Source organism: Arachis hypogaea, chromosome 5, assembly GCF_003086295.3.
Source record: "Arachis hypogaea cultivar Tifrunner chromosome 5, arahy.Tifrunner.gnm2.J5K5, whole genome shotgun sequence".
Classification (NCBI taxonomy): Eukaryota; Viridiplantae; Streptophyta; class Magnoliopsida; order Fabales; family Fabaceae; genus Arachis; species Arachis hypogaea.
Window position 1 is genome coordinate 23,037,746 of NC_092040.1, and position 15,933 is coordinate 23,053,678.

Below are 15,933 nucleotides of genomic sequence, written 5' to 3' on the forward strand. Positions count from 1 at the left end.
CAGGGTTTGCTTAGACAAATACACAATTTGATTTTCTAGCTTCTGGATGGCAGCTCCTTGGTTTTGCAAGTTAGAATTTACTTCTTCCTTAAAAGCTTTCAATTCGATTATGTCTTGACTCATGGTTGCAAGCATTCCTTCTATCCTGTTTAATTGATCTTGAAATTGTTGGTTCGGATTGGGTTGGGCAGGTTGATTATTTTGGCCATGATATGGTGGTTGGGAGTAAGTGTTTTGTGTGGCTTGGTATGATCTTTGGTTGGAGTTTTGGTATGTGGAATTGTTCTGTTGGTTGTGGTTGTAATGTTTGTGGTTTTGTGGTTGGCTTTGCTGGTTTCCCCACCCAAAGTTTGGGTGGTTTTTCCATCCTGGGTTGTAAGTGTTGGAATGTGGATCATATGGTTGCCTTTGTTGATTTCCCACATAGTTGGCCTCTTCCCAATCACCTCCTTCAGTGCTTACTTCCTCTTGATCTTGTGTGTGTAGTGCAGCCACTTGCTTTGTGTCTAATTTCCTGGTGAGCTCTGCTAGTTGCTTGGCAAACACCTTGTTTTGGGCTAGAATTGTATCAACATGGTTCAGCTCCATGACTCCCTTAGTGTTGTGCCTCTCTGAACCATAGTAGTACTCATTCTCAGCCACTGTCTCAATCACTTCAATGGCTTCTTCCACAGTCTTTTTCCTGTTCAATGAACCTCCTGATGAATGGTCTATAGCCTTCCTTGATTCATAAGAAAGTCCATCATAGAAAATATGCAATTGCACCCAGTCATGGAACATGTCTGGCGGGCATTTTCTTGTCAATTCTTTGAACCTCTCCCATGCCTCGTAGAGCGTCTCACCATCTTGTTGTCTAAAACTCTGAACCTCAGATCGAAGCCTATTGACCTTTTGTGGGGGGTAAAAACGTGCCAGAAACTTGCTTTCCACCTTATCCCAGGTTGTTAGGCTCCCCCTTGGGAATGATTCCAGCCACTTACTGCCTTGTCCCTAAGTGAAAATGGGAACAAGAGCAGTTTATAAGCATCTTCCTGGACTCCATTGGACTTCACAGTGTCGCAAATTCTCAGGAATTTTGTGAGATGTTGGTTTGGGTCTTCATTAGCACTTCCACCAAATGAACAATGATCCTCCACCAATGATATTAGTTGTGGTTTGAGTTCAAAATTGTTGGCCTGAATAGGTGGTTTCTGAATGCTGCTACCACAATTCCCAGAGGTTGGGTTTATGTATGAACCAAGAACCCTCCTCTCAGGAATGGCATTGTTTCCATCAGCTCTCTCATGGTTGTGAACTTCTCTATCCATGTTGAGATCTAGAGCTTCCTCAAAATTGTCCTCAGATTCTCCTTCAGATTCTTCTTCTCTCAATATTCTCTTCCCTCTTGCTTCCCTTCTAAGTTTATGAAGGGTCCTCTCTGGTTCGGTATATGGAGGAGTTGATATCTCTCCTCTCCTACCTGTCATACAAGAACACACCACAAGCAACAAACAAGTGGAATACTCTTGGTTAATGGAAGAGTATGGTTAGAGCAGTTGAGGAATTAATTCAAACAGTTAGTGAGTCAGTGAGTTAGTTGCTTGAATTTAAAGGCATAAAGAAAGAAAGCAAATATCAGAGTGCAGAAATTAAAATTCAACAAGTAACTTGAACAAAACAAGAAAAATGCTCAATCTAGTTAACTTCCAATTTGAGAATTGTCAATCGAAAACCAATCCCCGGCAACGGCGCCATAAACTTGATCTAGCCATAAACTTGATAGCTATGATTTAGGAAATTGCACAATCGGCAAAAATTCCTTCCGGCAAGTGCACCGGTTATCGTCAAGTAAAAACTCACAATAGAGTGAGGTCGAATCCCACAAGGATTGGTTGAATGAGCAATTCGGATTAGAAGTGTGTTCTAGTTGAGCGGAATCAAGATTTAGATGAGAATTGCGGAATCTTAAATTGCATGAATTAAAGAGCGAGAAGTTAAAGTGCTGAAATGAAAAGGGGATGGGGTGATTGCATGAATTGAAATTGCAGAATGCAAATAGAAAGGTAGATCAGAAATGGGAGTTCATTGGGTGTTAGGAGATATTGAGATCTCCGAATCAAAACATTTTTATCTCATCCTCAACCAATGCATTCATTGAACTTTGCTTGGCAATCTTATATGATTGGATCCCAATCCCTTGGCTCACCAATTCTCTCTAAAAACAAACAAATTCCCAATCCCTTGGTTTAAATGTTCATAAGAAGAGATGATGCTCGATCACTGATTATACCACACAGTTTCATGAACCACAATTTGGTAGGATTACATGTCACAATATCCATCCAAACCCCAATCCAATTCACTGTGAGAAAGCTTCTCTAGCATGAATCCTCCATTCCTTTCCCAAGGTTCCGAAGGATTCCAATTATGGGTAATTTCTTTCCCAAGACAACTACCCAATGGAATTAGATCGAGATGCTTTCTAACAAAATTCAAGAGAAAAGATTGAAGAAGAAGATAAAACTATTATTGATTCATTGAATTACAATAGAGCTCCCTAACCCAATGAAAGGGGTTTAGTGATTCATAGCTCAGAATTCAATTACAAAATTGATGAAAAATTCTCAAGTGTCAAAAAAGTTTTTAACTAACTTAAATTCTATCCTATTTATACACTTTCTAAAATGAGCTTCTGTTGTGTTTCTTGGGCTTTGAGGCCTTTCCTTGATTTCCTTTTGCTTTGGGTTTATGATCCATAATCCTGATGAGGCTGCTGATCCAATTCTGTAACATTCATTGAGCCAATTTAGTGATAATCAAGTAATGATACATGACTCAACAAATTGAAGTTCCAGACTCATCAATTCTTTAGGCCCAATCCCATAAACCATGATATTCAATTGGGTTTCATACCAGAGTATGTTTAAGTTAATGTTTGTGCTCAAATGCTAACTTAAACTTCAATATATTTGGCCCAGAAACCCTTTCAAAAGGTGGCGTTTAAGTTGTAGTTTAAGTTTCAGTTTAAGGTTAAACTGAAGCTTAAACGTGGAAATGGAAGAAAGCAATCCTGGAGGGTAAATAATCGAACACGTTTAAGCTTCAGTTTAAGGTTAAACTGAAGCTAAAACGTGGAAATGAAGATTGCAACCCTGGAGGAGAAATGCTGGTCGAACACGTTTAAGCTCCAGTTTAAGGTTAAACTGGAGCTTAAACGTGGAATGCTTCCTGGAGGGTGAGATGTCGAACACGTTTAAGCTCCAGTTTAACCTTAAACTGGAGCTTAAACGTGGGAATGAAGGAAGCAACCCAGGAGGAGAAATGTCGAACACGTTTAAGCTCCAGTTTAACCTTAAACTGGAGCTTAAACGTGGAAATGAGAAAGCACACCCTGGAGTGGAAAAAACGCCGAACACATTTAACCTCCAATTTAAGGTTAAACTGGAGGTTAAACGTGGAAATGCTCCCTTGGTGCCATTCTCATTCTGGCGTTTAACCTTCAGTTTAAGGTTAAACTGGAGGTTAAACGCCAGTTTCCTCTTTTCTCAGCTCTCATGATTCTGGCGTTTAACTTCCAGTTTAACCTTAAACTGGAGGTTAAACGCCACTTTCAGTTTTGGTGCATTTCTTATTCTGGCGTTTAACTTCCAGTTTAAGGTTAAACTGGAGGTTAAACGCCACTTTCAGCATTATATGGCTTGGCAGTTTAAGTTCCAGTTTAAGCTTAAACTGGAACTTAAACTCCACATGTGATCTTCAAGCTTCCTTTATTGATTTTGTTGCTTCCTTGCCTAGCCTCTTCTTCCCTGAAATCATCTAAACAACTGCATCAAAGTCTTGCAAAATTTCATGAGAATTCTTCCATTCATAGCATTCAAGTCATATCACTAAAAACTCATGGAATTTGCATCAAAATCATACTGTTTGGATGATTCATTACTTTGTTGTTCATTTAACCATTCTTGGTTACTTTAAGCTCAAGAAAATGCATAAAACAACTAAAACTAACAGAAAAATGCTAGTGAAACTAGCCTAAGATGCCTTGGCATCAAGCATCTGGACCGTTTTCACTGAGAGGATGGGAGGTAGCCACTGACAATGGTGACACCCTACATACAGCTTGCTGTAGACGTGCTTTACAAACAATTGAGTTGAATATTACATTACAGAAATTCAGAGGACAAAGCATCTCCAAAACTCCAACATATTTCTCATTACTGCACAACAAGTAACGATTTTTTTTCTCTTTTATTTTTCCAATCTAATAATTCCAACTGATAATTTTAATTAATATCCTGACTAAGAATAATAAAATAAATATAGCTTGCTTCAAACCAATAATCTCCGTGGGATCGACCCTTACTCACGTAAGGTATTACTTGGACGACCCAGTGCACTTGCTGGTTAGTTGTACGGATTGCAAATTCGTGCACCAAGTTTTTGGCGCCGTTGCCGGGGATTGTTCGAGTTTGAACAACTAAAGGTTTATTTTATTTCTTAGATTAGGAAGATTTTGGTAATTGGGTCAGAGTCTTTTATTTTCTTTTCAAAAATATTATTTTTCTTTCTTAATTTTTAATTTCTCTTTGAGTCTAGTGTCTTATTCTAAGTTTGGTGTTAATTGCATATTTTGTATTTTTCATTAAAATTTTTGTATTAGTGTCTTTGTTCTTCATTGATCTTCAAGTTGTTCTTGTTTATTCTGCTTGTTTGATCTTGAGTTTTTTTCTTGTTTTGTGTCTTTTCTTGTTTTTCTTGTGCTTTTTCAAAATATTAACTTTCAAGAAATTTTTACATTTATCCATAAATATAATACATTTTTTTAAGTCAACATTGAAGTTGCTGCCCAATTGGCTGGAGCTTTAGTAGTTGTTCTTCATAATTGGGTATCTTCTTTGGAATCTTTTTCAAAAATAATTTTTCTTTTATTGAATCTTGTGCCAAACTCTAAGTTTGGTGTTTTCTTGTTAAGTTTTCTTTAATTTTCAAAAATTTGTCTTGGTTTTCTAAAAATTTTAAGTTTGGTGTTCTTTCTTTTGTTCTTGGTGTTCTTGTGAATCTTCAAGGTGTTCTTGAGTCTTTCTTGTGCTTTGATCTTAAAATTTTTAAGTTTGGTGTTCCTTGGTGTTTTCCCTCCAAAACTTTCGAAAATAAGGAGCATTGGATCTAAAAATTTTACGTCTTGTGTCTTTTGTGTGTTTTTCTCTTTCATTAAAAAATTTCAAAATTCAAAAAAAAATATCCTTCCTAACTAATTTTTAAACTACTTTTTCGAAAATTTTATATAAAAATTCAGATTTCAATTTCAAAATATTTTCAATTTCTTTTATTTGTTTCGTTTCTATTTTATTTTATAACATACATATCATCTCTTTTATTCCATCATGGAATTAAGTGGGAATGAACAGTCCAAGAGGACTCTGGGGTCATCTGCTAACCCCACTACTACTTCATATGGGAGTAGTATCTGTATACCCTCCATTGGAGTTAGTAGCTTTGAGTTGAATCCTCAGCTTATTATCATGGTGCAGCAAAACTGCCAGTATTCTGGTCTTCCACATGAAAAACCTACAGAGTTTTTGGCACAATTTTTACAAATTGCTGACACAGTGCATGATAGGGAAGTAGATCAGGATGTCTACAGATTATTACTGTTTCCATTTGCTGTAAAAGATCAAGCTAAGAGGTGGTTAAATAACCAGCCTAAGAACAGCATAAAAACATGGAAACAGCTGTCAGAAAAATTCCTGAATCACTATTTCCCGCCAAAACGGATGACACAGCTAAGGCTAAGCATCCAAGGCTTCAAACAAGGAGATAATGAATCCCTTTATGATGCCTGGGAAAGATACAGAGAAATGCTAAGAAAATGCTCCTCTGAAATGTTTTCAGAATGGGTGCAATTAGACATCTTCTACTATGGGCTTACAGAAAAAGCTCAGATTTCTCTAGACCACTCAGCTGGTGGATCTATACATATGAGAAAAACAATTGAAGAAGCTCAAGAGCTTATTGATACAGTTGCCAGAAATCAACATCTGTACCTAAGCAGTGAATCTTCCATGAAAGAAGAAGCTAAAACAGTAACTGCTGAACTCAGTCCTGTAGATCAGGCTACTGAATTCAATCAGCAATTAGACTTTCTAACTCAGCAGCTAGCCGAATTCAAGGAAATGCTACAGGAAACAAGAATGGCTAATAGGAATATGAAAGTACAGTTAAAGCAAACAGAAAAGCAATTGTCAAAACAAATAGCAGAAAAATGCCAAGCAGTTCAATTAAGAAGTGGGAAAACATTAAATACCTCACTTCAAAGCAGCAGGAAGCCAAGAAATGAACAAATGGCTACTCAAAATCCCTCTGAGGACAATCAGAGCCCAGAGAGGAATAAAGCTGGCGCTGAACGCCCAGACCATGCTCATTCCTGGCGTTCAACGCCAGAAACAAGCATGAATCCGGCGTTGAACGCCCAAAGGGAGCATAGTTCTGGCGTTCAGACGCCAGTAACAAATGAGGAGTTGGCGTTTAACGCCACTCCAGCTTCCACCCCTGGCATTCAAACGCCAGTGGGAAATCAGTCACATACAAGTGCTGATAACAACCCTTCTAAAAAGGCTTCCCAACCCACTTCTGTAGGTAATAAACCTGCAGCAACTAAGGTTGAGGAATATAAAGCCAAAATGCCTTATCCTCAAAAACTCCGCCAAGCGGAACAGGATAAGCAATTTGCTCGCTTTGCAGACTATCTCAGAACTCTTGAAATAAAGATTCCGTTTGCAGAAGCACTTGAGCAAATACCTTCCTATGCTAAGTTCATAAAAGAGATCTTAAGTCATAAGAAGGATTGGATGGAGACTGAAAAAGTTTACCTCACTGAAGAATGCAGTGCAGTCATTCTGAAAAGCTTACCTGAGAAGCTTAAAGATCCTGGGAGCTTTATGATACCATGCACATTAGAGGGTACTTGTACCAAGCAAGCTTTATATGATCTTGGGGCAAGTATCAACCTAATACCTGCATCTACTATCAGAAAGCTTGGTTTGACTGAAGAAATCAATCCAACCAGGATATGTCTTCAACTTGCTGATGGCTCCATTAAATACCCATCATGAGTGATTGAAGACATGATTGTCAAGGTTGGGCCATTTGCCTTTCCTACTGACTTTGTGGTGCTGGAAATGGAAGAGCACAAGAGTGCAACTCTCATTCTAGGAAGACCTTTCCTAGCAACTGGCCGAACCCTCATTGATGTCCAAAAAGGGGAAGTAACCTTGAGAGTCAATGAGGAGGAGTTTAAGTTGAATGTTATCAAAGCCATGAAACATCCAGACACCCCAAATGACTACATGAGTGTTCAGCCTGATTTGGAGGAATCAGAGAAAATAATAGAACCTCTGAAAATCCCTCAAGAAGAGGAGAAACCTCCAAAACCCGAACTCAAACCATTACCACCATCCCTGAAATATGCATTTCTGGGAGAAGGTGATACCTTCCCTGTAATCATAAGCTCTACCTTAGAGCCACAGGAAGAGGAAGCATTAATTCAAGTGCTAAGGACACACAAGACAGCTCTTGGGTGGTCCATCAGTGATCTCAAGGGCATTAGCCCAGCTAGATGCATGCACAAGATCTTACTGGAGGGTGACGCCAAACCAGTGGTTCAACCACAAAGGCGGCTAAATCCAGCCAAGAAGGAAGTAGTGCAGAAAGAGGTCACTAAGTTACTAGAGGCTGGGATTATTTATCCTATTTCTGATAGCCCCTGGGTGAGCCCTATCCAAGTCGTCCCTAAGAAATGTGGCATGACAGTGGTTCATAATGAAAAAAATGAACTAGTTCCTACAAGAACAGTTACTGGGTGGCGTATGTGTATTGATTACAGAAGGCTCAATACAGCTACCAGAAAGGATCATTTTCCTTTACCATTCAAAGACCAAATGCTGGAAAGACTGGCAGGTCATGAATACTACTGCTTCCTGGATGGATATTCAGGTTATAATCAAATTGCAGTAGATCCAAAGATCAAGAGAAAACAGCATTCACATGTCCATCTGGAGTATTTGCATACAGAAGGATGCCATTTGTCCTGTGTAATGCACCTGCAACCTTTCAGAGGTGCATGCTCTCAATTTTCTCTGATATGGTGGAAAAATTCCTGGAAGTCTTCATGGATGACTTTTCAGTATTTGGAGACTCATTCAGCTCCTGCCTTAGCCATTTAGCACTTGTTCTAAAGAGATGCCAAGAGACTAACCTGGTTTTAAACTGGGAGAAGTGTCACTTTATGGTGACTGAAGGAATTGTCCTTGGGCACAAAATCTCGAACAAGGGGATAGAGGTGGATAAAGCTAAGGTAGAGGTAATTGAAAAATTACCACCACCTGCCAATGTTAAGGCAATCAGAAGCTTTCTGGGGCATGCAAGACTCTATAGGAGGTTTATAAAGGATTTTTCAAAAATTGCCAAACCTCTGAGCAACCTGCTAGCTACTGACACGCCATTTATCTTTGATAAAGAGTGTCTGCAGGCATTTGAGACTCTGAAAGCTAAATTGGTTACAACACCAATCATCTCTACACCAGACTGGACATTACCATTTGAATTGATGTGTGATGCCAGTGACCATGCCATTGGTGCAGTGTTGGGACAAAGGCATGACAAGCTTCTGCACGTCATTTATTATGCCAGCCTTGTTTTAAATGATGCACAGAAGAATTATACAACCATAAAAAAGAGCTACTTGCAGTGGTTTACGCCATTGACAAATTCAGATCCTATTTAGTAGGATCAAAAGTGATTGTGTATACTGATCATGCTGCTCTTAAATATCTACTCACAAAGCAGGATTCAAAGCCCAGACTTATAAGATGGGTGTTGCTTCTGCAAGAGTTTGATATAGAAATAAGAGACAGAAAAGGGACAGAGAATCAAGTAGCAGATCACCTGTCCCGAATAGAACCAGTAGAAGGGGCGTCCCTCCCTCTCACTGAGATCTCTGAAACCTTTTCGGATGAGCAACTCTTTGCCATCCAGGAAGTGCCGTGGTTTGCAGACATTGCAAACTACAAGGCAGTGAGATTCATACCCAAAGAGTACAGTAGACAGCAATCAAAGAAGCTGATCACAGATGCAAAGTATTATCTTTGGGATGAGCCGTATCTCTTTAAGAGATGTGCAGACGGAGTAATCCGTAGATGTGTGCCTAAAGAAGAAGCGCATAAAATCCTTTGGCATTGCCATGGATCACAGTATGGAGGACATTTTGGAAGCGAGCGAACAGCCACAAGAGTCCTCCAAAGTGGTTTCTACTGGCCTACTCTCTATAAAGATTCCCGAGTGTTTGTGCTTAATTGTGACAGTTGCCAAAGATCTGGCAATCTACCTCACAGTTATGCCAGGCCTCAACAAGGAATCTTGGAGATTGAGTTGTTTGATGTATGGGGCATTGACTTCATGGGACCTTTCCCACCATCATACTCAAACACTTATATTCTGGTGGCAGTGGATTATGTATCCAAATGGGTGGAGGCTATTGCAACACCCACTAATGACACTAAAATAGTGTTAAAATTCCTCCAGAAACACATCTTCAGCAGATTTGGTACCCCTAGAGTATTAATGAGTGATGGGGGCACTCATTTCTGCAATAAACAGCTTTACTCTGCTTTGGTTCGTTATGGAGTTAGCCATAGGGTAGCTACTCCATATCACCCACAGACTAATGGGCAAGCTGAAGTCTCAAATAGAGAACTCAAAAGAATCCCGGAACGGACTGTAATTAACCGTAGAAGGGATTGGGCAAGGAGCTTGGATGATGCTCTGTGGGCATACAGAACAGCATTCAAGACCCCTATAGGGACCTCTCCATACCAGCTTGTGTATGGAAAGGCATGTCACTTGCCAGTGGAACTGGAACACAAGGCCTACTGGGCAACCAGATTCCTGAACCTTGATGCCAAGTTAGCTGGAGAAAAACGTTTACTCCAGCTAAATGAGCTAGAGGAATTTAGACTCAATGCTTTCGAGAATGCAAAAATTTACAAGGAGAAAGCAAAGAGATGGCATGATAAGAAATTGTCATCCAGAGTCTTTGAGCCGGGGCAGAAAGTTCTGCTATTTAATTCGAGGCTCAAATTATTCCCCGGAAAATTAAAATCCTGGTGGAGAGGTCCATATGTAATTACAAGTGTATCACCATATGGATACGTAGAGCTTCAGGATAATGACTCTAACAAAAAGTTCATTGTTAATGGACAGAGAATTAAACATTATCTTGAAAGTAACTTCGAGCAAGAATGCTCAAAACTGAGACTTGGTTAGAGCTCAGTGGTAGTCCAGCTAAAGACAATAAAGAAGCGCTTGCTGGGAGGCAACCCAGCCATTTACAAAGTTTATTTACTAATTAAATAAATTTCTTTTTTTTTTACAGGTATGTGTCCAAGTATCTTCAAAGGGTAAAAATAGCAATTGATTGAATTCACAGAGTTACAGGGAAATTTGGAAGCTCACTGGCGTGAAAAAGCCAGTAAGAAACATTTTGGGCGTTGAACGCCCAAAAGAAGCACCCACTGGGCGTTCAACGCCAATAAGGGTAGCCATCTGGGCGTTAAACGCCAGAAAGGAGCATCTTCTGGGTGTTGAACGCCAGAAAGAAGCACCTTCTGGGCGTTTAACGCCAGATTGTTAGCATCCTGGGCGTTCAGAAAAACGCCCAGTGACAAAGGACTTCCTGGCGTTCAACGCCAGAAAGAAGCATCAGCTGGGCGTTGAACGCCCAGGAGAAGCAGCATTTGGGCGTTAAACGCCCAAAACATGCATCGTTTGGGCGTTTAACGCCAGGATGGTGGGAGGAGGTAGAATTCGTTTTTCTTTATAATTTTTCTAAATTTTTATGTTTCAATTCATGATTTCTTGCATAAACATGTTTCAAAATGTCATCCTTCAAATCAAATTAGTCTTCTAAGAACCCTAATTTCTAAATTCCCTTTTTCAAAAATTTCAAATATATCTTAATCCATAAAGACAAATTGTTTTCCAATCCAATCCAACTCTTTTAAGTTTGTTTTCAAAACTCAATTATCTTTTTAAAATCTTTTTCAAAATTAAAAATTCAGATTTATCTTTTTAATTATTATTCATATCTTTCTCTTTTTAAACTATATCTTTTTCTTATCATATCTATCTCTTATAAATCATATCTTTTATCTTATCTTTTTCTTATTTTCGAAAATTTCCCACCCCCTCCCTATTTATTGAATTCGGCGCCCCTCTCATCATCACCATGCCACACTTGCTCTCCTCCTATCCGTCTTCTTTCTTCTCTTTTGCTTGAGAACAAGCAAAGCTCTAAGTTTGGTGTGTTTATCCGTGATCACAAAAACATACTCATTAAGATCATGGCTCCTAAAGGAAAACAACCCACCCCAAGACGCAAGAAAGAGAATACTCCAAAGCCACTTTGGAATCAAGGGAAGTTCTTAACTAAAGAACATTCAGACCATTACTACAAAATAATGAGTCACAGATCAGTGATCCCGGAAGTCAAATTTAATCTGAAAGAAGATGAATATCCGGAAATCCAAGAGCAAATTTGAAACAGGAACTGGGAAATTCTGGCCAATCCTGAAACGAAAGTGGGAAGGAACATGGTTCAGGAGTTATATGCTAATCTATGGCAGACAGACAGGCAAAGAATAATTGGAGCTGCTCTCTATGACCATCGGACCTTAGTCAGAGGAAAGATTGTTCATACCCATCCTGACAAGATCAGGGAGATATTTAAGCTTCCTCAACTGAAAGATGACCCAGACTCCTTTAATAGGAAAATGATGAGGGTAAATAAAGGTCTGGACAAGATTCTAGAGGATATATGCATCCCTGAAGCCAGGTGGACCACCAGCACGACTGGCATCCCAAATCAACTCAAAAGAGAAGATCTAAAACCAGTAGCCAGAGGTTGGCTAGATTTCATAGGGCGTTCCATATTGCCCACCAGCAACCGTTCTGAAGTTACCATTAAAAGAGCAGTAATGATTCACTGCATCATGTTGGGAAAAGAAGTAGAAGTCCATCAACTGATCTCATGTGAACTATACAAAATAGCAAACAGGAATTCCAAGGACGCCAGATTGGCCTATCCAAGCTTAATTTCTATGCTCTACAAAGATGTCGGAGTGAAGATGGGAATAACAGAGTATATCTCAGTTGAGAGGCCAATCACTAGAATATCAATGGACAGACAACAGCTGCAGGATGATTCAAACAAGAAGAGAGCACAGGAAGCCCTTCCAAGAACTCCCTCAATTCGAATATTGGGAACATCTTGAGGCTTCTATTTCCAAATTGCAAGAAGCTATGGACCAATTAAAGGAAGAACAGAACAATCAAAGTAGCATGCTTTGCAAACTGCTTAAGGAACAGGAAGAGCAAGGGCGTCATCTAAGGGAGCTGAAGCGCCAAAAATTAATCCTTGAAAAGCACCCCACAGATTAGAGGAACATCTACTTCTCAAAACAACAGGTTGTTAGGTTCCAATTTTTAGCTTTATCTCTGTGATAGTGTTATTATAGAAATTTACCTTAGGAGATATATAGTAGTAGTAGTAGTAGTAATTAGTATATCTATTTTGATTTTATTTCCAATTAAGTTATAATTTATTTTTCTCATCATCATCAGGCATGAATAAAGTAGTAGATTTTTAGAATAAAGAAGTAATTTATATTTTTCGAGTTCTTAATAATAAAAATTATAATTAATTACATGTGGTGGCAATACTTTTTGTTCTCTGAATGAATGCTTGAACAGTGCATAATTTTTATCTTGAATTTTATGAATATTGGCTCCTGAAAGAATGAGGAACACGAAAAATATTATTGATGATCTGAAAAATCATGAAATTGATTCTTGAAGCAAGAAAAAGCAGTAAAAAAATTTGGATCAAAAGGAATAAAAGCCAAACAGCCCTTAAAACCAAAAGGCAAGGGTGAAAAGGATCCAAGGCTTTGAGCATCAGTGGATAGGAGGGCCTAAGGAAATAGTTACAGGCCTAAGCGGCTAAACCAAGCTGTCCCTAACCATGTGCTTGTGGCATGCAGGTCCAAGTTACAAACTTGAGACTGAGTGGTTAAAGTCGTGATCCAAGGCAAAAAGAGTGTGCTCAAGAGCTCTGGACACCTCTGACTGGGGACTCTAGCAAAGCTGAGTCACAATCTGAAATGGTTCACCTAGTCATGTGTCTGTGGCATTTATGTATCTGGTGGTAATACTGGAAAACAAAGTGCTTAGGGCCACGGCCAAGACTCATAAAATAACTGTGTTCAAGAATCAACATGCTACACTAGGAGAATCAATAATACTATCTGAATTCTGAATTCCTATGGATGCCAATCATTCTGAATTTCAAAGGATAAAGGGAGATGCCAAAACTGTTCAGAAACAAAAAGCTACAAGCCCCGCTCATCTAATAAGAATCTGAGCTCCATTTAAAACTCTTAGATATTATTACTTCTTAATTCCTTTCATCCTATTTTATTTATCTAGTTGCTTGAGGACAAGCAACACTTTAAGTTTGGTGTTGTGATGAGCGGATATTTTATACGCTTTTTGGGGGTAATTTCATGTAGATTTTAGCATGTTTTAATTGGTTTTTAGTAGAATATTATTGGTTTTTAGGCAAAAATCATATTTCTGGACTTTACTATGAGTTTGTGTGTTTTTCTGTGATTTCAGGTATTTTCTGGCTGAAATTGAGGGAGCTGAGCAAAAATCTGAGTTAGGCTGAAAAAGGACTGCTGATGTTGTTGGATCCTGACCTCTCTGCACTCAAAATAGATTTTCTGGAGCTACAGGAGTCAAATTGGCGCTCTTTCAACGGCGTTGGAAAGTAGACATCCAGGGCTTTCCAGCAATATATAATAGTCCATACTTTGCGCGAAGATAGATGACGTAACTTGGCGTTGAACGCCAAGTACATGCTGCTGTCTGGAGTTAAATGCCAGAAACACGTCATGATCCGGAGTTGAACGCCCAAAACACGTTATAACTTGGAGTTCAACTCCAAGAAAAGCTTCAGTTCGTGGATAGCTTTAGTCTCAGCCCATCACACACCAAGTGGGCCCCAGAAGTGGATTTCTGCACCAGTTATCTTAGTTTACTCATTTTTTGTAAACCTAGGTTACTAGTTTACTATTTAAACAACTTTTAGAGACTTATTTTGTACCTCATGACATTTTCAGATCTGAATTACATACTTTTTGATGGCATGAGTCTCTAAACTCCATTGTTAGGGGTGAGGAGCTCTGCAGCGTCTCGATGAATTAATGCAATTGTTTCTATTTCACTCAAACGTGTGTATGGTCCGATCTAAGATGTTTATTCGCGCTTAATTATGAAAGAGGTGAAGATCCATGACACTCATCACCTCCCTCAATCTATGAACGTGTGCCTGACAAACACCTCCATTCTACATCAGACTGAATGAGCTTCTCTTAGATTCTTTAATCGGAATCTCTGCGGTATAAGGTAGAATTGATGACGGCCACTCTTGAGAATCCGGAAGGTCTAAACCTTGTCTGTGGTATTCCAAGTAGGATTCAAGGATTGAATGGCTGTGACGTGCTTCAAACTCGCGATTGCTGGGCGTGATGACAAACACAAAAGGATCAATGGATCCTATTCCAACATGATCGAGAACCAACAGCTGATTAGCCGTGCTGTGACAGAGCATCTGGACCGTTTTCACTGAGAGGATGGGAGGTAGCTACTGACAATGGTGACACCCTATATACAGCTTGCCGTAGACGTGCTTTACAAACAATTGAGTTGAATATTACATTACAGAAATTCAGAGGACAAAGCATCTCCAAAACTCCAACATATTTCTCATTACTGCACAACAAGTAACGATTTTTTTTCTCTTTTATTTTTCCAATCTAATAATTCCAACTGATAATTTTAATTAATATCCTGACTAAGAATAATAAAATAAATATAGCTTGCTTCAAACCAATAATCTCTGTGGGATCGACCCTTACTCACGTAAGGTATTACTTGGACGACCCAGTGCACTTGCTGGTTAGTTGTACGGATTACAAATTCGTGCACCAAGTTTTTGGCGCCGTTGCCGGGGATTGTTCGAGTTTGAACAACTACAACATGACCCAGAATCCTTTAACAGGAAAATTGTGAATCAAGATAAACGGTTGGACCAAGTTCTAGAGAACATATGCATCCCTGGAGCCAAGTGGGTAACCAACACAAAGAATGTCCCAATTCAACTCAAGAGAGGGGATCTCAAACCAGTTGCTAGAGGCTGGCTGAATTTTATTGGGCATTCCATACTACCCACCAGCAACCGCTCTGAGGTCACTGTTAAAAGAACATTGATGATCCATTGCATTATGATAGGAAACAAAGTGGAAGTTCATCATCTAATTGCTTGTGAGCTTTATACAATTGCAAACAAGAACTCCACTGAAGCCAAATTGGCCTACCCAAGCTTGATTTCTTTGCTATGTAAAAATGCTGGAGTAAGAATGGGAGTAGATGAGTATATCTCAGTTGATCTCCCAATCACAAAAAAGTCAATGGAAGGGCAACAAGTTCAAGACATTCCCATCAAAAGGAGGGTGCAAGAGTTCCTCCCAGAAATCCCACAGATTGACTACTGGAACTGCTTAGAAGCATATATTACCAAGCTGCAAGAAGCTATGGATCAAATAAAAGAAGAACAGCAAAATCAAAATAGCATACTCTGCAAGCTGCTTAAGGAACAGGAGAAGCAAGGGCATGAACTGCAGGAGCTGAAGCGCCAGAAGCTACCTCTTGAAGGGCCAGATACCCCACAGAATGAAGGAGCATCCACCTCCTAAAATAAAGGTTGTTGAGTCCTAATCTTAACTTTGTGATAACTCTGCTATTAGAAAGCTATTTTTAGAGTCATAGGAATAGTAGTAA

General features: G+C 39.2%; 1 non-coding gene across 1 annotated transcript; it reads left to right on the forward strand.

Annotated features, from left to right (window-relative positions):
- Positions 1-778: 778 nt before the first annotated feature.
- LOC112804705 (small nucleolar RNA R71) lies at positions 779-882 on the forward strand. The gene has a single exon (XR_003203322.1). It is a non-coding gene; the product is annotated as a small nucleolar RNA R71 (small nucleolar RNA).
- The last annotated feature ends 15,051 nt before the right edge of the window (positions 883-15,933 follow it).